Here is a 23974-nt window from a genome sequence, read left to right on the forward strand (position 1 = left end):
ACCACTGTAAGAAGATGAAAACATTAGCAGGATTTTAATATCACTTGTAATGTAACAAATACTATGGACAATATGGATAGATATAAAATAGAGATTACGAAATAATATGCAGTTGGAAATGTTGACAAGAGGACACATGGGAGGGAGGGGGGGGGGAGACCTGAGATTCAGAGTGATCTCTCTACATGGATGTGCATTTGGCATGGTTATAAATTCATATTTGTAAAATCAAATAAAAATGATTTGTGCTGTTTGTTTAGATGCCTGTTGACTTTCCCTGTTTTGTACTTCATGGTTCCTCAACCCCACACTTCCAATTTATTTACTTTTTAAAATGCAATGATAAGATTCAAGGGCCCCTGAGCAAGTGCAGAGTGCACTTCTCTCAGCACCCCTGAGAAGCCACAGCAAGAACCGGAGCTGGGGAAGAGCTTGCAGAAGAGATAGCTTTGCGTGAGCAGAATTGGGTCCCAGCTGCTCTTTTTTCCAGAAATGAGGCCTGAGAGGTTCTGCAATGCGCTGCCCCCCAAGGAGATTGCTTTGCTAATTAGCAGCACCAATCTGGAGGAAGGCTGAGGAAGGGCACTTAAGTTCCCATTTGCAAGTACTTTCCTCAACCTTAATCCCTCTTCCCCCAAAGGAAAAAAAAAGACAGAGACTTTTTAACTGTTTGGCCCCCTTGCAGAATTGGGGGGGGGGGGGATTTGGATCAGGAAAAGGACTTTGGAGGAAAGAGCAAAAACTTCTGTGTCTTCAAGGATGCTGCGCTGTGTGTGTGGAGCTGCTGGTCAGCAAAGCAAAATGGTGGACGAATGGCCCTGACCAGGGTCTCACCTGGCCCCCGGGGAGGTAACTTGGGTGCTGCTAACGCAGCGGTTTGGCTTCACCCCCAGAGGCACACTCCATTGTCCCTTGAGACAGACGGATTCCAACAACAACATTTCCCACTAAGGTTGTGAACTTTCAACCAGAAACTGCGCAAGGTATGCCTTCGAGTGGCTCTGTACCTGCTCTTTTGGCTTTGGAGGCGGTTACGTAGGGATCCTGCTCAGACGTGTGTGTACTTTGTGATTTGCTGCCAGCTTATATTGCAATTTTGCGGTTTCAGCCAGCAGCCATGTACTCCATCACTTTTATTTCAAGTTGTAAACCAATCTTCCTTTATTGCACTTGTCTGGGAACTTATTGTGGGCACAAAGCCAAGGGTAGGTACACACAGCCATGACAGATGCAGCTTTGAGCTCCAGTAGAAGAACCTGAAACTCTGGGGAGCGCACAGAGGGACACTCATGGCTGGTGTGTGTGTGCGGGTGGGTTCAGACGACACCTCGCAACACCAGAGAATCACAAATGGTGTGGATTTTGCTTTCTAGTTGGAACTGATCCACCAGATGGTAACTCAGTACCACAATATGGTTACTAGCAAAGGCAGATTTAGAGGAGCACGACCGGTTCACCCGCACTGGGCACCAATCCGAGGGGATGACACAACAGTAATGCAGAATGGAAGGTGGGAGACAGGTGGGGGTGTGTGATTAACACACACAGGGGTCTACTGAAATTTGAAAGTCCCCCACTGGGCACCAGGATCTGTGCGATGTTTGCCACTCATTGTGCCCTTGCCATCAGGGTCCTTTGTATTTGCTGCTTTTGGGTTGGAAGTGTAATCCCAGCCATGGGGAGTCCAGATAAGCCACCATATTGAGTTTGGAAGTGTTTGGTACCAGACTCCTAATCTTGCTCTTCTCGAACTCAGTTTTAGATCTGAACAAGAGCTTCACTCATAGCATCCATTTCCTATCCTTGGTGGGCATTGACATGCCTGCAGCATAAATCCATTTGTTTGTTGGGCGTGATGTTCTGCAATCCTTGTGCGTACATTGAGGAGGAAACAGTATGCTTCCTATGAGATCCAGGACTCCTTTAACAAACACAAATGCCATGGATGCTTAACTATGTTTCCTTTATGAAAACGGCCATAAAGATGTTGGCGTTCCTGTACCGAAAACTGATGGCAACTGGCCTCACCACAAGAATCGCCTCCAGGCGTTGAGGAGGAGGAGGAGGAGGAGATGCAGATTTCAGCAGAATCCCTGCTCTGCCCATCCCCCCTGCCCACATTGTGCCAGATATGTGGTCAGGGGGAAAGAGCCAGACCCAAAGCCCTGCCTCAGTGCAGCTTGGCAAGTACTGCAGTGCAAGGCCCTTACATTTCTTTGTCACATGTGGATGGAAAACACCACAGGTCCTCCAACTGCAACAAGGAAAGCTGACGACGAACGCACACTGAAGACTTCAGGTACGCTTTATGATGTGCCCGTTCAGTGAACAAGCAAGACTACAAGCAGCAAAGGCGGTACGTCCGCCACCAGCGAATATTGTCATGGGAGGGGTGTTTCCAGCTACCCCACCCTTTGACCTCAGAAGCCTTGGAAGTGGTTGCAGGAGAGGGACTGTGAGCAACATCCTGGAAGGAGTGTTTCCAGGAATACGGTGAAACTGTGAAGCTCCCGTGTTATTGTTGCTCTTGGTTGCTGCATAGCGTTCAGGTAATCTTGTTATATCTCTAATACTGGAATGGTTGGGGTTTTTTTTGGTATGTTGCTATATTTGCTATTGTTTTCCTATGTTATTATGAAATGGCTTTTGTAGCGTTTGTTGGAAAGGCACCCCTGTTTCTTTGCTGTAAGCCACTTTGAGCATGACTTTGTGTGTGTGGAAAAGCAGCATGCAAATGAAATGAGTGAAATGAAATGATCAGTCGGGAATCAAACACAATCCATAATTGTTGTTCCAATGCAAACAACACCTGCTGAGGACGTCTCCAAGTATCACAGCACAACAGCAGGAAGGAGTGTGTTCCACACGTCAGCGTGAGCGATTCATCGAGCATTTCATCCACCAGGAATGTAGCCTTCAAACATCAGGTGAACTTGTTTCCTGATGCACCTCGTAAAAGCCAAGCCCTAAGTTCTCCTTTCAATGTAAGGACTTTCAGCTGATGGAACGTAGATGGAAGCTGCACCTTTTTCTTGCCAATTGCAGTGCAACAAGTCCCGCTCCAGGAAAAAAATAGGAATGAGGAGCTTGAAATAAATCCAGGAAGAACTCTTTGTTTGGTTCTCTTTGACATCGGATAATCACTCAGTATAGAGACCGATTGAAATGTCTCGTCTCCAACACCTGCGTGGCTACGATATCCCAGTCATGCCATGCAGTGCTGCTGCCTGCCTGAGTAGAAATGCATCCCGGTTTCCAATATGACCGTATAACCCCGGTCCTGAAAGACCTATATTGGCTCCCAGTACGTTTCTGAGCACAATTCAAAGTGTTGGTGCTGACCTTGAAAGCCCTCAATGGCTTTGGCCCAGTAGACCTGAAGGAGCGTCTCCACCCCCATCATCCATCCCGGACACTGAGGTCCAGCTCCGAGGGCCTTCTGGCGGTTCCCTCCCTGCGAGAAGCCAAGTTACAGAGAACCAGGCGGTGGGCCTTCTTGGTAGTGGCCTTCTCGGTAGAATGCCCTCCCATGAGATGTCAAGGAAATAAACAACTATCTGACTTTTAGAAGACATCTGAAGGCAGCCCTGTTTAGGGAAGTTTTTAATGTTTGATGTTCTATTGTGCTTTTAATTCTGTTGGGAGCAGCCCAGAGTGGCTGGGGAAACCCAGCCAGATGGGTGGGATATAAATAAATTATTATTATTATTATTATTATTATTATTATTATTATTATTATTATGTGTACAGTGGCCAAGGACACATCATTCAGCTAACATTCCTCCAGATCAAGGGAAATCGAGTCTCCACTCTGTACTGCCTTAGCCAGACCCCACCTGGAGTCCCATGTCCATTTCTGGGCACCTTAGTTCGAGAAGGATATTGACAAGCTGGACAGTGTGCAGAGGAGATGGTCAAGGGTCTGGTGACCAATCCTTATTGAGGTTGAGAGAGCCAAGCATGTTTCGCCTGGCTCCAGCTCCATCAGGTATTACACTTTATCATGCTGCCAGTTATTATAGTGCAAGCTACTAGACCTCTAGGGAGTTTTGAACCCCTGTTTAAATCCTATTCTGCAAGGGTGTGAAAGAAGACTACCTCTTTCAATTACTTCGTGGACTATTTTTAAAAAAATACTATAGTCAAATGAAATCACAGGCAGGATTCAAGATAAAAGCAGCAGAAGGAAAAAATGATAAGGGAACAGGAAAGAAAGAAACGTTTTGTAATAGATAAAGATATAATGCAGTAGAAAAGTTTTGAGTAAAAACACTGTGGAGGTGGAGGAGGGAAGTCAATTTATGAAACAATATAATTATTTGATATGATATGATAATGTCTGAAAATTTTAATTAAAAATATATTGCAAAAAACCCCCAAAGTCAAATATTGTTGGCATCTTGCATAGGATAAATAAGACACTCTCTACAATGTGTTGGAGACGGTGTGGGGTGCGAAGTAATTTTTTCACATGTGCTGGCTGTGCCCAAAAATTGTCTTATTCTGGGTAGAGGTTTTTCAGGAAATTGATAAAATCACTTGTCAACCCTTTGAACAACAGCCCCAAACGTTTTGTCTTGTGGCCTGCCTTATTGTAGCTGTAACACTTGCAATTACAAAGAATTGCAATTACAAAAGTTTCTTCCGGTTGGTACAATGAGGCTTGGGATCTCACACTAATGAAAAAACCAACCCATAAACTGAAAGCTTTAAGCAAAAGCAAAAGTCAGACTTATTGCGGGACCCAGTTATGACACCAGCAAAGAAGCGAATGCCTGCAACCCACTGGCTAAACATGAACGGCTTTGGCTGAGCACTCTGAGCTGATACCTCAACTAGTGACTTTTATTAGTTCCTTTCCTTTTTTTAAAAAACAACACCCTTGGACCTGTGTGGAAAGCTTGGGGAAAACACTGTCTGTTCTCAACAATGAACATGTATTCCTCCACTCCCCATTCAAAATGCATGCATTCTTTTTGAAGAGCCAGAAACCAAAGATGGACGATGACCCGTGGCTGCATGGAGGCACGCAAGCCCTGGTTTCAGTTGTCCCTTCGACTACCATAGCTGTCAACGTTTCCCTTTTTTTAAGGGGAAATTCCCTTATTCCGAATAGGACTCCTCGCAAGAAAAGGGTAAAGTTGACAGCTATGTCGACTACTGGATAGGGAATGTTAGCTCAGCAGCAGTAGGAGTGGCTTTGTTGAGAAGTTAAATCGCATGGCGCAGATGCATAGCTTGCCTCTCACCCAACAGTGAAGTACAGTTACTATATATACTGTAAGGGGCACCGGGCTTTCCATAATATGGCTTAGAATCGTAGAATCATAAGGGATCCCAAGGGGCATCTAGCCTAGACCCCTGCAATGCAGGAAGCACAGCTGAAAAATCCCCCAGAGATGCCCATCCAACCTCCATTCAAAACCCTCCAGCGAAAGAGAGTCGACCACCTGAGGCTGCCAGTTCCACGGCTGAACAGCTCCTCAGAAAGTTCTTCCTAATGTTTAGTCAGAATCTCCTTCCTTGCCATTTGAATCCGTTGCTCCGAGTCCTCCCCTCCAGAGCAGCAGAAAGCAAGCTCACCCCATCTTCCCTGTGGTGGCACTTCAGATATTTGAAGACGGCTATCTTGTGCTCTCTCAATCTTCTCTCCTCCAGGCTAAGCATCCTGGAATATACTTGGAGTCGAGTGTGGATTTCATGCTCTTTATTCAGCTCATAGTGGTGAGGAGGAATGGAAGTTTCTGAGAAATATCTGCTTTATATACCGGTACATTATTTACACGATGGGCCCCACATGATTGGCTAATTCCGGGATTCTCCTGTAGGCCAATCAGGTTGCGGATTCACATCCACCTGGAGTTGGATTGGGTGGCTCCTGCGGACCAATCAGACTGCTGCATTCTGGATCCTCTTGTTCTAGGACCAATCAGACTGCTGCATTCTGGATCCTCTTGTTCTAGGACCAATCAGACTGCTGCAATTTGGATCCTATTCAACTCAGTACATAACACATCCCAAACTTCCTCAAATGTTCCTCCTAAGGCTTAGTTTCCAGAACCTTGATCCCCTGAGTCACCTTTGTCAGCACCATTTCAGGCTTGCCAGCATCCTTCTTAAACTGGGGTCCCCAGAACTGGACACGGCAGGACGCTGCTTGCTGTTTTCTGCCCCTTTCCCTTTTTGAGCTGAGCACAGCTCAGGGTGTGGCAAGAACAAAGGCTCAGTGCATAGCAGGAGGCTACGTGCAGGGAATTTGCTTGGATGCCATGGGGCAAATTTGGCCAATATTTGATAAAAGACCCAGCGGGGTGGGGTTATTAATAACAAAGGAGGAGAGAGAGGGGAAGGCTTCTGGCCAGACCAATCACAGGAATCTTGAGATACCCATTTGGACACCATGGGAGGAAGCTTTTGGAGTGAGGAGCAGGAAAAGGACACTGGGTCTCTGAAGGGCTCCTCCTGTGAAGTGATTTAGTCATGTAGGTGGCCAGGGCAGGCTTGGCAGTGGGCCCCAGGCCTCACAAGGCAGGGTGCCAGCCAGGACTCCTGGGTTCCCAAGGAATTTGGTGGGGCAGGGTGGCTTACAGAGAGGGAGGGCCAGGCCAGCAGTCAGTCCTTCCCTGGGCAGGGAGTGGCACTGAAGTGAGTGGCGTCAGCACCTTGGCTTCCTAACGGTGCGGCTGAGTCATCCTGTGACCTCCGGATCGGGCCCTTTCCCTCTGAGCACCTAGCAACTGGCACACACAGAGGGCAGCGGTGTCGGAGAACCCCTTTAAAAAGAAGACGGGGAGCTCAGGACCCCTCAGGAGACTGGATAACCCCCACTTGGGTTTGGCATACAGATAGTTTGTGGCCCCCACCCTTTCCCTGCCCAGCTGTGGCACCCAACCCTCCTTTATTTATTCAGCGCAATTACTTGTTTATGGTCCCGCAACCTCGAGGATGGGAAGTAATAAATGCCAGCCTTCTCCTCTGGCTGGGAAGGATCCTCTGCAGTGCTTGGCACTGTCTGTCCCACAATATGTAAGGGCCTTCGTGGGGTGCTAGATCCCCCTGGGCAGAAGCTTCAGGTGGGTTCTGTGTTGCAAGCCGGGGGAGGGGGTGCATGTTGCGACGGCAACTTCTGCTGGGTGGGGGAGTCTCGGGGTGTGTGTGTCTGTGTAATAACAGTAATAATAATAATAATTTATACCCCGCCCATCTGACTGGGTCTCCCCAGCCACTCTGGGTTCCAACCAAATATCAAAAACAATACAGAAGAAGAAGAGTTTGGATTTGATATCCCGCCTTTCACTCCCCTTCAGGAGTCTCAAAGCGGCTAACATTCTCCTTTCCCTTCCTCGCCCACAACAAACACTCTGTGAGGTGAGTGGGGCTGAGAGACTTCAGAGAAGTGTGACTGGCCCAAGGTCACCCAGCAGCTGCAGGTGGAGGAGCGGGGAAGCGAACCCGGTTCCCCAGATTACGAGTCCACTGCTCTTAACCACTACACCACACTGGCTCCAGACATTACAGCATCAGACATTAAAAACTTCCCTAAACAGGGCCACCTTCAGGTGTCTTTTAAAAGTAAAATAGTTCTTTATTTCCTTGACATCTGGTGGGAGGCCGTTCCACAAGGCGGGCGCCACCACCAAGAAGGCCCTCTGCCTGGTTCCCTGTAGCCTCACTTCTCGCAATGAGGGAACCGCCAGAAGGCCCTCGGCGCTGGACCTCAGTGTCCTGGCTGAACAATGGGGGTAGAGACGCTCCTTCAGATATACTGGACCGAGGTTGTTTAGGGCTTTAAAGGTCAGCACCAACACTTTGAATTGTGCTCGGAAACGTACTGGGAGCCAATGAAGATCTCTCAGGACTGGTGTTATGTGGTCCCAGCGGCCGCTCCCAGTGACCAGTCTAGCTGCCGCATTCTGGATTAATTGCAGTTTCCAAGTCACCTTCAAAGGTAGCCCCACGTAGAGTGCATTGCAGTAGTCCAAGTGGGAGATAACCAGAGCATGCACCACTCTGGCGAGGCAGTCCGCAGGCAGGGAGGGTCTCATCCTGCGTCCCAGATGGAGCTGGTAAACAGCTGCCCTGGACACAGAACTGACCTGTGCCTCCATGGACAACTGTGAGTCCAGAATGACTCCCAGGCTGCGCACCTGGTCCTTCAGGGGCACAGTTGCCCCATTCAGGATCAGGGAGTCCTCCACACCAGCCCGCCCCCTGTCCCCCAAGAACAGTACTTCTGTCTTGTCAGGATTCAAACTCAATCCATTAGCTGCCATCCATCCTCCAACCGCCTCCAGGCACTCACCAGCCTGTTGCCAGCCTGTGACGGAGCCCCTGGGCCCTTAGTGGGTCATGAGCCATGGTGAGTCTGCAAGCCTTCAGGTCAAATCCCACTCCCACCAGAAACTTAGTAGGGGTCCTGAGACACCCCACGCCCCCTCCCAACCTCAGTCGCCCTGTCTGCAGAGTGGGGATAATTCCACCAGCCTACAATATGGGATTGTTGTAAACATTAACTTTCTTTCTAAATTCCGATGCTAAACTCTTGTCAGTGATAATAACAAGAACAGGAAGCACAGCTGGGTTTTCCTCTGGGGGAAAAGTGGCTCCAGCAGAAGAGTGTGAGTGTGGCAGGGCAAGGTGTCTCTGCTCATGCACAGAGGGAGGTGGAGGTGGGGAGGGGCTTTCCCGTCTCCCCGTAATCTCAGATATTCTGGCATTCCTACATGGCACAAAAGGCCCTCGGATTGGACTGGTGCAAAGCCATTTCAGGCCTCCAGTGCCCCCCCCCCAGACTGGTGTTTCCATGGTCGGGCCTTGCAAAGAGGCCCCCCCTCACCATACTCCATGCAACTGACCATAACTGCTCAAGATAGCCTTAAATAAACAATTTGGAGTCCAGTAAAACCTGTTCAGAATCTTATCTTGGGGGAGGAAGGAACTGCGCAATAGTGCTGCGTTCAGATTTCTAACTGCCCTCTGCATCCTCCTAAGTGGCAGTGATAGTAAAAAAAAGATCTCAACCTTTCTATGTATTTGGTGGAGAAATAAACAAGCAAACCCCAATCACCCGTCTGCAGCCTTCTTTGACTCAGTCTCCAGAGAGAGACTGTGTGGCATGAACGTGAGGCCTCAATGGTGAATCGAAGTTTAAGGGGTAAGCTCCATGGAAGCACCAGCCCATAAATCAGGAGTAATCCGCTGGATCTTCTCTGCGACTCAGTGCACTGGGTGTTTAGATGTGACGCTAAACCAAACTGTGTCTTAACTCCCGGCTGCACGGCAAGAGCTGGGGCAGAGCAAAATCGCCTTGAGTCCTGTAAGGGGAAAAGGCAGGATATAAACTGATTAACAGTGGCGTAGCGTGGGTTCTCAGCACCCGGGGCAAGGCAAGTAATTTGTGCCCCCTAACCCGGGGCAAGGCAAGTAATTTGCGCCCCCTAACCCGTGGATTTTAGCACTTGAGTCTCTTCCGCACCCCCCCCCAGATGCTGCGCCAGGTGCAGCAGGCCCCCCTGCACCCCCCACGCTAAGCCACTGCTCCCACCACAAGTCTTCAGGACAGCCATCCGAAGGCTGGTGCGGGGAGAAGGTCTCTCCGCGCCACCGCCAGGCTTCAGAGGAGGTCCGAGGACAGTGGGGTTCCTGCTTCCTCGAGGAGAGCCGGCCAAATGCGCCCCCCAAATGTTGCGCCCGGTGCGGCCAGCACCCCTGGCACCCCCCACGCTACGCCACTGCTGATTAATCAATTGATAATAAAGCAGCCGCATATTTCTCACTGTGCCCCCAAGCACACGTGCTCATTCTCGCTAATTCATAGTTTGCCTGAGCATTACATGCAAATGAGACCAGTGTGGCCACGAAGATCACTAGGGATCACTAGGGAAGGGAAACTGCCACTATTGTAAGGCCTTTATGCAAATCTGTTGTGTAACCGCACTTGATCTACTGTGTACAGTTCTGGTTGCCAGGCCTCCGAAAGGAGTGCTTTGGAGCTTGGACAGGTTCAGAAAAGACAGGATACACCACTAGGGGCTTCCTTTTGCTTTGGGGGAGAAAAGATGAGTAAGGGGAGATGTGACCGAGGTATGCAGAATTATGCAAGTCATCGATAAAGGGGACGGAGAGAAGCTTTCCTCTCTCATATCGCTAGAACCCATCTGGGATCATCTTATGAAGCTGAATGGCAAAGGAGACTCAGGGCAGACTTTTCGGTGTAAGTTACAATAACGATTACAAAAACCGTAAGTGACACAAAGATGCCTTAGTGAAATCACAATACTAACGCAATATTCAACAGGATCCATTGCCCTTGAAGAGGAAGGAGGTGCTTGTCCCCCAATGCCACCACACTCCTAGGGAGCGGGGACTGCGGAAGCCCCCAAGTCCTGGCATCCTGCCAGCACCACTGATCTGACCCCCACCTTTCAGTTTCTGTACTTTCAAGACTACAGCTTTGGAGCCCCCCCCCCCGAACTCCAAGTTGGGCAAAGGTTGTGGAGCTGCTCTGATGGAGGAGGAGGAGAGGTGGCCTAGGTGGAGTCTTGGCCAGGAGGTGTCTATTTGGGGCATTACTAAGAGGCAGTCAAGTGACAAGGCAGAAACCCAAGGGGTGCTATTTATAGCCCTTGTTCTGTGGCTGCTCCTATTAGATAAACAGCTTCTTGGGTATGGTTGGTGCTCAGAGCCCTTTCACCTGGGCAGGTAGCACGTCCCACTTCAAGGCAGGCAAATGAGCCCAAATGGGCCCTGCCTGACGTCAATCTGGATTTATCAGAAAGCGATACAGCCGAGATAAACACATGCTTGCTCCTGGTGCAAAGGCAAGCCGACACCCGGGGTCGTGCCCCAGAGCTTTGTACCCCACACAAGTCTTGTTTTCCCTCCATCGTTAACAGGGCACATATTTGCAACAACAACGTCTGGACTCACACGCAGCCTTCTTTCATTCTCTTTTCCCAGGACTACATAAATGTTATCAGATAGGATTGTGACGCTGCCGAGATGCAGGCAACGGGCACCATTATTTTCATGCTTCACCCAACTACATTCTCACCGTTGAACAACCTCAGGAGGGGAGAGAGGGAGAGAGAAGTAAGCCCATGGAACCACGTTTTACCCACCCACCCACAGCATTCTCACAGAACATGTACAGAGATAGGCAGTCTCTCTGTCTCTCTCTCATGCAAAGACACATACTTCAAGGGCCAAGTGGCGGGTTCTGGGGCTCAGATTGTTCTCCTCAAGCTTTCCATGGGGCAACTTTCCTAGGGCGACTTTCCTAGGCGCCTTGGAGGATGACAAACCACAGTAACATTGGATCTGGCCTCAGCAGCAAGGTCTCTCACTGGAACTGGCTCATGCTCACAAGTCCAGTTGTGAGCAGATACTGAAGCATCACTTGCACGGTGATTGTGGAAGGTGAACACGGAGACCACAGGAGGTCTTGCAGACCAGAGGAGCATCAGAGCTGCAGCGAGGACCAGACTGGTCTGAGATGGAAGGCCAGATATCCTCAACCTCCTGAAGCCAGGGAGGCCAAAGTGGGTCACCCAAACTTCATTGCTGGATTTCTCTGTCCATTGCATCAGCACAACTCAGGACTGCCTTTGTCATTTTCATTTAGCTTCTAGAATATGTCCACACACACACACACACACACACACACACACACACACCTTTTGCTGTAATATTTGCCACCTTGGACAGTTTGAATTTTAAACCCTTAGCAGCCCTTTTGCAAATTGTTAGATATTTCTTGCAAAGTAAACTTGCAGGGGGTGGAGTGGGGAGCACTTTTCCCAAGCAGTGTGCTACAAAATAATGATGATGATGGTTTTTATTGTTTTATAAGTAAAATTTACAGTTGTTAGGATTATCATAAACCTAAATGTCATCTCAAAGCTCTCCCCCGAAACTACCCCTCCCCCTTTGGCCCTGGTACAGCCTTAGTATGTTAAAGGATGTTTAAAAGTTCTCAAAATTCAACAGACTTATTAAAAAGATTATCAAGGTTATCAGTGGTTTTTTTTCTGGAAAAATGGGTGCTGGTACTCAGCATGAAGTTGCTCCAGTAAGTGCCACACTTTTTAACAACAAGAAGAAGAGGGGGTGCCAGCGCTGCGTACCCTTGAGGACCCCCTGAAAAAAAGCACGGAGAGTTGTCAAAATTGATCAAAAGTATAAAAAAATACCGGGGAGGTATTATGAAGTATTTCGTGCATTCCACATGACACCATATTGGGGTGTGGGGTGGTAATACCACCCTGGACGTTTAACTGTGATTCTTGCATCGCAGGGGGGTTGCCTAGATGACTCCCTTGGGATTCCTTCCAGTCTATGATTCCATGCTGTTGGACAACGGAACGGACTCCCCTGGAATATGGTGGACTCTCCGTCCCTGGAGGTTTTTAAGCAGAGGTTGGCTGGCCATTCACCAGGGATGCTTCAGCTGAGATTTGTGGGTTGCACTAGATGACCCTTGGGGTCCCTTCCAAATCAGCTCCCCCCTCCCCCTTTCTCTCCTCCGCAGTCTCGCCATTGCCCTTTTTGCCTTTCCCTCATTCAATCCCTTCCTTACCTGCTCTAGGGAGGGGCCGGCCTGGCTCACAGCTTCCCCCCTGCAAATATTTGCCCAAGGTCCTTTGTCAAAGTCGCTATTTACACTGGGCGGGCTGAGCACCACACTTGGAACATACCTGCCAAGAAGGACTGCCCTCCCTCCTTACCAGTGCCCTTTCCTTGCGAGCGGGTCAAATCCCCCCCCCCATGCCCAACTGACCCACCACTTCCCAGGGTGTTTCCTCCATGAGACAACTCCTGCTGGACGCCTCTCCCTGAAGGTGACACATCCCTGCCCTTATCAGAAGAAATTTGAGGGATGGTGTGGCCAGCCACCTCCTCCTCCTCTTCCTCTTCCTCCTCCTCCCCTCCCCGCTAGAAATCTCTCTCTGGAGCTTTGAGCCTCAATCCAGCTTTGGTGCTGATCGCAGGAAGGTGCGCTCCTTGACCTCTGCCTGGAAAACCCTCTGGCACCTGCCCTCCCCTTTGCCAGCGGCCCCTGGTGCCTCAACCCATGAGACCCAATGACTGGAGAATGGGGGTGAGCCTCTTTGCTCTCTGCCTCTGGACGGGGCTGACCATGGCCTCCTCCGCAGAGGGTAAGTATTTGGGAACGCAGGAGGGTGTGGCGGGGTGGGAACTCTGCCGCTTGGGCAACCAGCTGCGTGGTGGGTGCATCTGGGGAAGGGGTGGAGTCACAGGAGAGTCGCCAGCCCCCTTGCCAGGGCTCATCACATGCCAAGGCTCCTGGCAGCCCAAGCCCAGAAGCTGTCGCTCATCCACGAAATACCTAAATTATTATTTTTTTAAAAAGAGACTTCCCTGGAGCATGTGCAGAGTCCCATTCCCTCCTCACAGAGAAAGTCAGTCAGACAAGGAACGTCAGGGGAGCCAGATGGCTCTTGGGTCGGACCAAAGTTCTCTCTAGTCCAGCATCCCATTCGCCACAGTGGCTGACTAGATGCCCCCGTGAGAAGCCCACAAGCCAAGGCGGCCGCCCTCTCCTGCTGATTTTCTCCCCACTGATGATGAGCGTCCTGTGGCAGACTGCCTCTCATCCTCATACACGACCATTAGGACTACTAGCTACGGAAAGCCATGATTTGTCCAACCCTCTTCCAAAGCCACCCACCCTCGTGGCTGCCACTACATCTTGTGGGAAGGAGTCCCGTGGTTCAACCATGTGCTGTGTGAAGAAGGACTTTCTTTTCTTTCTCTCGCTCCTCAGCTTCATTTGATGCCCCCCGGTTGGGTTCCAGGCAGCTTTCTGCCGATGGGTTTATGGAGCATTTCCCCTGATTTGTTTGCAGGGAGATTAGAAGGTGTTGGCTTTCTAAGGATTATAAAACAAGCGTTATCACCCCAGACTGTCCAGGGCATTTTCCTGCCACTTTCTTTTTCCTTTTTCTAAAAAATAAATAATTGTTTATTTCATTTTAAAAAGTTTACCATCAACAATATGTTTAATTTATCAGTTGATGCCCCACCCCCCTCCATGATGTTCAATGTTTATCCTTTAATGCTGCATATTTTAACTTATAACCACTCCATTTATACATCCCAAATTATTAGCCTTAATGTATTTCCACTGTTGCTCATATTTCAAATCCTGCCCATGTTTCCATGCAATTTATAATAGTTCTTTAGATATTCTACAAAAGGTTTCCAATCCTCAAAGAATGTTTGGTCACCTTTGTTCCCTGCCACTTTCCTCATTGCAAACATTCCCATCTGCCGGGGAAGAAGGTTTTCTGCACAGGAGCTATCAATGAACTGTAAAGACGCAAACTTGACTTGCTGGTGGACAGCTGAGGGATCGTCCGCACTTCCGCTTCCCCCACCACTCCCACCCACCCCCAACCAGGGAAAACTTGCTCTTTACTGCTCAGTTGGAACAAACGTCCATTGGGTTTTCCTCAGATTGACGTTTGTGCCGATTCAGCAGTAAGGAGAAGGAAATGGAAAACTGCTCAGACTCGTTCCTAGAAAACACGAAAGAAGCAGAAAACCTCTCGGACCCGTGCTTTGTAGGCATGGGGCAAGTGTGGGCAAGCCCTGAATTCTGCCTGAATGTGTGTGTGGGGGGGGGGGAGGTCCCTGTGGGCCAAATTTGTGGGGGTGGCTGACAGTGCTGTGAGAGTGGGTGGGTGGAAGCTAAGGTTCTCCCTACCTGAGTCCATCCAGCCACAGCCACTGTCCTTCTGTTCTGCAAATGCCAATTTCCACCTGGTGGAACTTCAAGTCCCGGAGTAACCACAGGAAAGAACAAGAACTTTATTTGTTTATTTAAAGGCGGTTTCAGGTGATAAAAGACACGGGCGGCAGGGGACTCACGTTGCGGCGTCCATGCCCCCTCCCCCCGCCTTTATAGGCAACTGGCAGGACCCAGATTGGGTGTTGTCACAAGTCACACCTAGTTTTATCCTCCACATATCTGACATTGAGGCAGAAAGAACGGCTGCAGGAGGCTGAAGGCTCAGGACCTCTCAGCCGGTGGCGGTGGAGGCGGTCAGGAAGCCGGGCTAGGGCCTGGGAGAGACCAGGATTCAAATCCCCCCTCAGCCTTGTAGCCCCCTGGGCGATCTTGGGCCAGCCACGTTCCCTCACAGCCTAACCTGCGTCAGAGTGTGTCTGTAAGGCCAAAAGGAGAGGAGGGAGGTGTGGGGTCATCACCTTGAGCTTCTTAGAGAAAAGACAGGGTGTAAAGGCAATAATAACATGGGCTGTTGCCCACCCCACTCTCCCTCCTCCCTGTCCCCCTTGTACCTTTGTCTGGGGCCTCCTCCTCCTCCTCCTCTGTCTTGGAAGAAGCTGTGCCCGCCAGCACAGCCTCCTCCACCAGCACCACAAATATGCCGCGAGTGGAGACGTGCAGGTCAAGGAAGTTTTCCTTCTGTTTTTTGGCCCCGTTCTCTGGTGCGGCCAGAGCACAGGAGCCAAAACAAGACACCCAGGACTGGAATTGGAAGCCAGTGAGGCTCCTGTCAGCCTGGGATGCCCCGCTTAATACGGGACACTTGCGCGATATGAATTTGGGTTTTTCATGGATTGCTGTCCGTTCCGATTTAGAGCTAAAGAGTGGGTTTTCTCTGGGAAAGGAGCGGGGCCTGTGCTTGTTCTTAACGAGGTCTTTAATTATTGGATTTGTATCTGGCACTTCCTCTGGAAAGAGGCCAGGGTGGCAAGAGACAGAGATCAAGCAGAGCGAAAGCTCCAGGATCTGGAGGCACATTCTCAGAAACAGGCAGACAAGGCCATCGCTTTCCACATTTGGTCTCCACAGGATATGTGACCAGAGTGTTCAGTTTCCCCCGACAGACTTTAAACAGTAGCTGTAAAATGTCCATAGCTTCTTTTAGCTTGACAGTTGGAATAACAGAATTTTAGGATTGGAAGAGATCTAGGAGGTCAGCTAGTGAAACCCTACAGTGGGAGACCTGCCATTCATGTGTCCTGCAGCTGTCGCTTGTCCCTGACAAGCCCCTTCTTTGCTTGATACCCCTCCAGTGACTGGGAGCCCACCATCACCACCTGAGGCACTCGATATTCCCCTGCCAAGCAGCTCATGCCATTGGGAAGCTCCTGCTCTTGCTCATCCAGAATCTGCCATTTCCCTGCCAATTCCACCCACTGGTACTAGTCCTGCTCTTCTGGAATGGCAGAAAACATGAGTCTGCGCCATCTTTTACATGGCACCCCTGTAAGCATTACGAGACTGCTGTCACCATGAGTCCCTTTCCCCTTCCCTTTGCCAGGGGCCAACCTAACCAGTTCTTTCAGTCAATCCCTGTAGAATCATAAATTCATAGGGTTGGAAGGGATCCTGAGGGTCATCCAGTCCACCCCCTGCGATGCAGGAATCCTTTGCCCAACGTGGGGCTCGAACCCATAACCCTGAGATGAAGAGTCTCATGCTCTACCGACTGAGCCATGGTCTTTGTTTCCATCCTGGTCACCTTCAACTTTGTCCTTCTTAAAAGGTGGCACCCAGAACCAGACACAGCCTGACAAGCATAGAATAGAGTGGATCTATTGCTTCTTGCGGTCTGGACTTGTTATGATATTGTGTGCGCCTGTTTATGTCGCCTTTGATTGTGTTAGTTTTTTATGCAGCTGCTTCACATTGCTGGCTTAGAGTTAGCTTGTGAGAAGCCAATGAGACACCTCGATCCCTTTCACCTGTTCTGCCGCCAAGCCAGGTCCACCCTCCATCCCATACTTGTGTCCTTGATTCAGAAGCGTTAGTGCTTCTGTATGTGGAGGCAGAACCAAGCCATCTTGGCTAGCAGCCATTGATAACCCTCTCCTTCATGAATTTGCCCTGTCCTCTTTTAAAGCCATCCAAGTGGGCGGCCATCCCAGCCTCCTGTGGGAGGGAGTTCCACAGTTTAACTCCGTGCTGTGTAAATAGAAATAAAAAAATTTATCTGTGTTAAATCTTCCAACATTCAGCTTCTTTTGATGTCCCCAGGTTCAAGCATTAAGAGAGGTGGAGAAAAACTTTCCTCTGTCCAATTTCTCCATGCCACGCATGATTCATACAAACTTCTATTATGTTGCCTCTTACTCAACTTTTCTAAACTAAAAAGTCCCTTTCTTCATAGGGACTTTTCACTCCATCCCTTTTATTGTTTCAGTCGCCTTTGTCTGAACCTTTTCCAAATCTACCATATCACATTTGAGGTGATAAGAACTGTACACAGTAATCCAAAAGGGGTCAAATAATGAAAGAATTGGAGACTTGGATGGGACCCCGGGACTCGTTTAGTCCAACCGTCTGCAGGGCAGGAATCACAATGAAAGCGTCCATGACAGATGGCCATCCAACCTCTGCTTAAAAGCCTCTGAAGAAGGGGAGTCCACACCTCCCAATGGAGCCCGTTCCACAGCTGATGAGCTCTTACCAACAGATAGTTCTTCCTAATGCTTGATTGTAATCTCATTTTTTGTAACTTTAATCCATTGATTTGGGTCCTCCCCTCTGCAGCAGAAAATGAGCTGTAGGTATTTGAAGATGGCTATCATATCTGCTCCCAATCTCCTCTTTTCCAGACTAAACATTCACAACTCGCCTCCTCCTTCTGTAGGGAGTAGCAGGCTGCTTGGAGTGTCCTGGGGTCTGCTTCTGTTCTTCTTGAGTCTTCTCCTCTTATTTATTGGAGCTTATTTTGAAATTGCTGGGATAAGTTACAAAGGCCGGAAACTTATGGTTTGAGTACTTCCTACTCCTTCCTCCCAGCTTGTCATCTCTAGGCTGCAAATCCCTTTCTCTACTGTCATCTCCACGGAAGGTAGCAAGGGCATTAGCATACTCATCCACGGTCAGTAGCCTTGGATCTGATGGGGTTAGATTAAGAATGGAAAAAGACTCCTTCAAATCCATCTCCTCCTGTCTCTTTCTCCTCTGGGGGATGACAATAATCGTTCTGCACACTGTAGCTTTCACAGCCACCTTCGTGTCTTCTGAGGTTGGCAATTGCTGTCCTAGCTCCTCTGGCCCAGAATCAGTGTCCAAGGTGAGCGCATAGAGGCAATTTTGCAACTCTAAGACCAAGTGTGGTTTGTGACTGTCCTACTTCTGTGCATCACATTCCTCCAGGGGTTAGACTCTTGCAATGGACAATCTTTTCCCACTTGGGGACACTGCATCTCTCTTGGTGCTCAATCTCAGTCAACTCAGATCTATCAAGTAACTCTGCATGTTGTCCTGTCGCTTGAGGTGTGGCTGGGCAGGCCTCAAGTTGCTGCAACTTCTCTTCCTGCAAGACAACCAGCTTGCACTTGCTACAAGTGTACTGTTGCTTGTTCTCTGGCAGAATGGCAAACATGGCACAGGTGTAACAGGTCACTGCAGCAGCTCCCTCGTCCTCCATATCTCTGGTCCTCTGTACATCAAGAGACAGAATGCTGGGCCTCCCCCTTAAACTCCCCTGCCAAATGCCCTTGCAAACACCCCTGTTTGAGAGGTCTGGTCCCAAGCTCTGGTCCCAAGCTCCTAGGATCTGCACTGGGCTAACTTTGACTGCTGCTGGTCGTTAACTCCTACCTCAGCCTCCCTCCCTCGAGGCATAGTACACAAGAAGAGACCTCAAAGGAGCCCACAGAGACATCTAGCTCTTCCACCAGTGAGCAGGCATCCACAAATAAGATGTCTTCTCAGTCAACATTGTCTGTCCCTTCCAGTAAGCTCACTACAGAGACTCCAAACACAACTGTAGAGACTGTGGGAAATTGCAGTTAAATATATCAAGCAAGCCTGGCCTACCTAATATTTAATACGACCATGGAATTGTATCCTTAGACTCGTTTGGGTCATGCCCCATTACCTCCAGAGAAGGAGGATATGAAGCTTCTTTCTTCACTCGGTCAACTATGTGAGCTCAGGAACAAATGGAGGTCTGGCCTGGTGCTCCAGGCTCACACTGCGTCCTTATAAACATTTTTCTACGTGTGTAACTCAAGATGTTCTACCTGTGTTTACTTGTTGCTCCTTGGCTGAAGGCGTGAAGATGACCTTTGAAGTATTTCTAGGAAAGCTGTTTTAAACTTACTGTGGTCTGTTTATTACAAAAGGGGTAGAAATGGCGTAGTGCTATAAGCAAACTAAATGAGATACTGAAGTGGTATAGAAGCCTATATTCCGCTGCATGATTCTATGTTTTAAACTATCCTGGGGGCTATCTCTTACTGGGGAGTGTGTTGAGGCCTGCACGTTGGATATACTGATTTAGGCAATTCATTTATTAATTAATCCACAAAGAGAAGTCATTGATGGAAATATTTTTCATCCACAGAGACAAGTTCTATATCTACGACTCCTTTTACGACTCATCAGTCTTCTGACACAACTACACCGACCCTATCCTCAATTACCAACACACCCACTGACCATTTCTCGCATGCTACACCAAAAGATACTTCAACTGAGTCCACATTGATGCCTAGTTCTTCCACCATTGAGCAACCATCCACAAAGGAGTTTTCACAGTCAAGCATGTCAGTCTCCTCCAGTGACTTGAAGACAGAAACTTCAAAAACAACAAATAATACGACAACGGATTCTTCACCTACGACTTCTATTACATCCATTCATCAGCCTTCTCTAACAACTACACCCACCCTATCCTCAAGTAACAACATACACACTGACCATTTCTCGCATACTAAACTAATTGAGACTTCAATTGAGCCAACAGTGAAGTCTAGTTCTTCCACCACTGAACAATCATCCACAACAGAGGTGTCTTCTCAGTCGACATTCACTACCTCCTCCAGGGAGCATAGTACTGAAACGACAGTTACAACAAGTGAGATTACAACACCTACTCCCTCCAACACCGCTTCTACACCCAGTCCTGAGCCTACTGAGACAACTGCACCCAGCCTAAACACAAGAACAAACACACCCGCTGAACACCTGAAGCCGACTACACCACACGGGACCTCATCTGAGTACACAGTGAAGTCTAGTTCTTCCACCACTGAACAACCATCCACAACAGAGGTGTCTTCTCAGTCCACATTCACTACCTCCTCCAGGGAGCATAGTACAGAAACTACAGTTACAACAAGTGAGATTACAACACCTACTCCCTCCCAGAACCCTTCTACACCCAGTCCTGAGCCTACTGAGACAACTGCAACCAGCCTATCCACACCCGCTGAACACCTGAAGCAGACTACACCACACGGGACCTCATCTGAGTACACAGTGAAGTCTAGTTCTTCCACCACTGAACAACCATCCACAACAGAGGTGTCTTCTCAGTCCACATTCACTACCTCCTCCAGGGAGCATAGTACTGAAACTACAGTTACAACAAGTGAGATTACAACACCTACTGCCTCCCAGAACCCTTCTACACCCAGTCCTGAGCCTACTGAGACAACTGCAACCAGCCTATCCACACCCGCTGAGCACCTGAAGCCGACTACACCACACGGGACCTCATCTGAGTACACAGTGAAGTCTAGTTCTTCCACCACTGAACAACCATCCACAACAGAGGTGTCTTCTCAGTCCACATTCACTACCTCCTCCAGGGAGCATAGTACTGAAACTACAGTTACAGCAAGTGAGATTACAACACCTACTCCCTCCCAGACCCCTTCTACACCCAGTCCTGAGCCTACTGAGACAACTGCACCCAGCCTATCAACAAGCATAAACACACCCGCTGAACACCTGAAGCCGACTACACCACACGGGACCTCATCTGAGTACACAGTGATGCCTAGTTCTTCCACCACTGAACAACCATCCACAACAGAGGTGTCTTCTCAGTCCACATTCACTACCTCCTCCAGGGAGCATAGTACTGAAACTACAGTTACAACAAGTGAGATTACAACACCTACTGCCTCCCAGAACCCTTCTACACCCAGTCCTGAGCCTACTGAGAGAACTGCAACCAGCCTATCCACACCCGCTGAGCACCTGAAGCCGACTACACCACACGGGACCTCATCTGAGTACACAGTGAAGTCTAGTTCTTCCACCACTGAACAACCATCCACAACAGAGGTGTCTTCTCAGTCCACATTCACTACCTCCTCCAGGGAGCATAGTACTGAAACTACAGTTACAACAAGTGAGATTACAACACCTACTGCCTCCCAGAACCCTTCTACACCCAGTCCTGAGCCTACTGAGACAACTGCAACCAGCCTATCCACACCCGCTGAGCACCTGAAGCCGACTACACCACACGGGACCTCATCTGAGTACACAGTGAAGTCTAGTTCTTCCACCACTGAACAACCATCCACAACAGAGGTGTCTTCTCAGTCCACATTCACTACCTCCTCCAGGGAGCATAGTACAGAAACTACAGTTACAGCAAGTGAGATTACAACACCTACTCCCTCCCAGACCCCTTCTACACCCAGTCCTGAGCCTACTGAGACAACTGCACCCAGCCTATCAACAAGCATAAACACACCCGCTGAACACCTGAAGCCGACTACACCACACGGGACCTCATCTGAGTACACAGTGATGCCTAGTTCTTCCACCACTGAACAACCATCCACAACAGAGGTGTCTTCTCAGTCCACATTCACTACCTCCTCCAGGGAGCATAGTACTGAAACTACAGTTACAACAAGTGAGATTACAACACCTACTGCCTCCCAGAACCCTTCTACACCCAGTCCTGAGCCTACTGAGACAACTGCAACCAGCCTATCCACACCCGCTGAGCACCTGAAGCCGACTACACCACACGGGACCTCATCTGAGTACACAGTGAAGTCTAGTTCTTCCACCACTGAACAACCATCCACAACAGAAGTGTCTTCTCAGTCCACATTCACTACCTCCTCCAGGGAGCATAGTACTGAAACTACAGTTACAACAAGTGAGATTACAACACCTACTGCCTCCCAGAACCCTTCTACACCCAGTCCTGAGCCTACTGAGACAACTGCAACCAGCCTATCCACACCCGCTGAGCACCTGAAGCCGACTACACCACACGGGACCTCATCTGAGTACACAGTGAAGTCTAGTTCTTCCACCACTGAACAACCATCCACAACAGAGGTGTCTTCTCAGTCCACATTCACTACCTCCTCCAGGGAGCATAGTACAGAAACTACAGTTACAGCAAGTGAGATTACAACACCTACTCCCTCCCAGACCCCTTCTACACCCAGTCCTGAGCCTACTGAGACAACTGCACCCAGCCTATCAACAAGCATAAACACACCCGCTGAACACCTGAAGCCGACTACACCACACGGGACCTCATCTGAGTACACAGTGATGCCTAGTTCTTCCACCACTGAACAACCATCCACAACAGAGGTGTCTTCTCAGTCCACATTCACTACCTCCTCCAGGGAGCATAGTACTGAACCTCCAGTAACAACTAGTGAGACTACAACACCAACCCCATCCAAGACTGTTTCTACACCCAATCCTGAGCCTACTGAGACAACAGCACCTAGCCTATCCACAAGAAGAAATACACCCGCTGAGCACCTGAAGCCGACTACACCACACGGGACCTCATCTGAGTACACAGTGAAGTCTAGTTCTTTCACCACTGAACAACCATCCACAACAGAGGTGTCTTCTCAGTCCACATTCACTACCTCCTCCAGGGAGCATAGTACAGAAACTACAGTTACAACAAGTGAGATTACATCACCTACTCCCTCCCAGACCCCTTCTACACCCAGTCCTGAGCATACTGAGACAACTGCACCAAGCCTATCAACAAGCATAAACACACCCGCAGAACACCTGAAGCCGACTACACCACACGGGACCTCATCTGAGTACACAGTGAAGTCTAGTTCTTCCACCACTGAACAACCATCCACAACAGAGGTGTCTTCTCAGTCCACATTCACTACCTCCTCCAGGGAGCATAGTACTGAAGCTCCAGTAACAACTAGTGAGACTACAACACCAACCCCATCCAAGACCCCTTCTACACCCAGTCCAGAGCCTACTGAGACAACAGCACCCAGCCTATCAACAAGAACAAACACCGCCGCTGAACACGTGAAGCCGACTACACCACACGGGACCTCATCTGAGTACACAGTGAAGTCTAGTTCTTCCACCACTGAAGAACCATCCACAGCAGAGGTGTCTTCTCAGTCCACATTCACTACCTCCTCCAGGGAGCATAGTACTGAAACTCCAGTAACAACAAGTGAGATTACAACACCTACTCCCTCCCAGAACCCTTCTACACCCAGTCCTGAGTCTACTGAGACAACTGCACCCAGCCTATCCACAAGAACAAACACACCCGCTGAGCACCTGAAGCCGACTACACCACAAGGGACCTCATCTGAGTACACAGTGATGTCTAGTTCTTCCACCACTGAACAACCATCCACAGCAGAGGTGTCTTCTCAGTCCACATTCACTACCTCCTCCAGGGAGCATAGTACTGAAACTACAGTTACAACAAGTGAGATTACAACACCTATTCCCTCCAAGACCGCTTCTACACCCAGTCCTGAGCCTACTGAGACAACTTCACACAGCCTATCAACAAGAACAAACACACCCGCTGAACACCTGAAGCCGACTACACCACACGGGACCTCATCTGAGTACACAGTGATGCCTAGTTCTTCCACCACTGAACAACCATCCACAACAGAGGTGTCTTCTCAGTCCACATTCACTACCTCCTCCAGGGAGCATAGTACTGAAACTCCAGTAACAACAAGTGAGATTACAACACCTACTCCCTCCAACACCGCTTCTACACCCAGTCCTGAGCCTACTGAGACAACTGCACCCAGCCTATCAACAAGAACAAACACACCCGCTGAGCACCTGAAGCAGACTACACCACAAGGGACCTCATCTGAGTACACAGTGAAGTCTAGTTCTTCCACCACTGAACAACCATCCACAACAGAGGTGTCTTCTCAGTCCACATTCACT

General features: G+C 49.2%; 1 protein-coding gene and 1 long non-coding RNA gene across 3 annotated transcripts in view; both read right to left on the reverse strand.

The window, feature by feature from the left end:
* The window catches only part of ACHE (acetylcholinesterase (Yt blood group)), a 146958-nt gene that overhangs the window by 70451 nt on the left and 52533 nt on the right, over nucleotides 1-23974 (reverse strand). The gene's annotated exons all lie outside the window — the stretch shown is intronic.
* On the reverse strand, nucleotides 11822-17650 carry LOC310692253. 2 transcript variants are annotated; one of them, XR_014518681.1, is made up of 2 exons: nucleotides 13691-17650; nucleotides 11822-12138 (listed from the first exon to the last, which is right to left on the reverse strand). It is a non-coding gene; the product is annotated as an uncharacterized lncRNA (long non-coding RNA). The 2 variants fall into 2 exon arrangements; XR_014518682.1 differs by having other exon boundaries at nucleotides 11822-12397.

The sequence above is a fragment of the Podarcis liolepis genome (genome assembly GCF_965112155.1).
Source record: "Podarcis liolepis genome assembly, chromosome: 13".
Classification (NCBI taxonomy): Eukaryota; Metazoa; Chordata; class Lepidosauria; order Squamata; family Lacertidae; genus Podarcis; species Podarcis liolepis.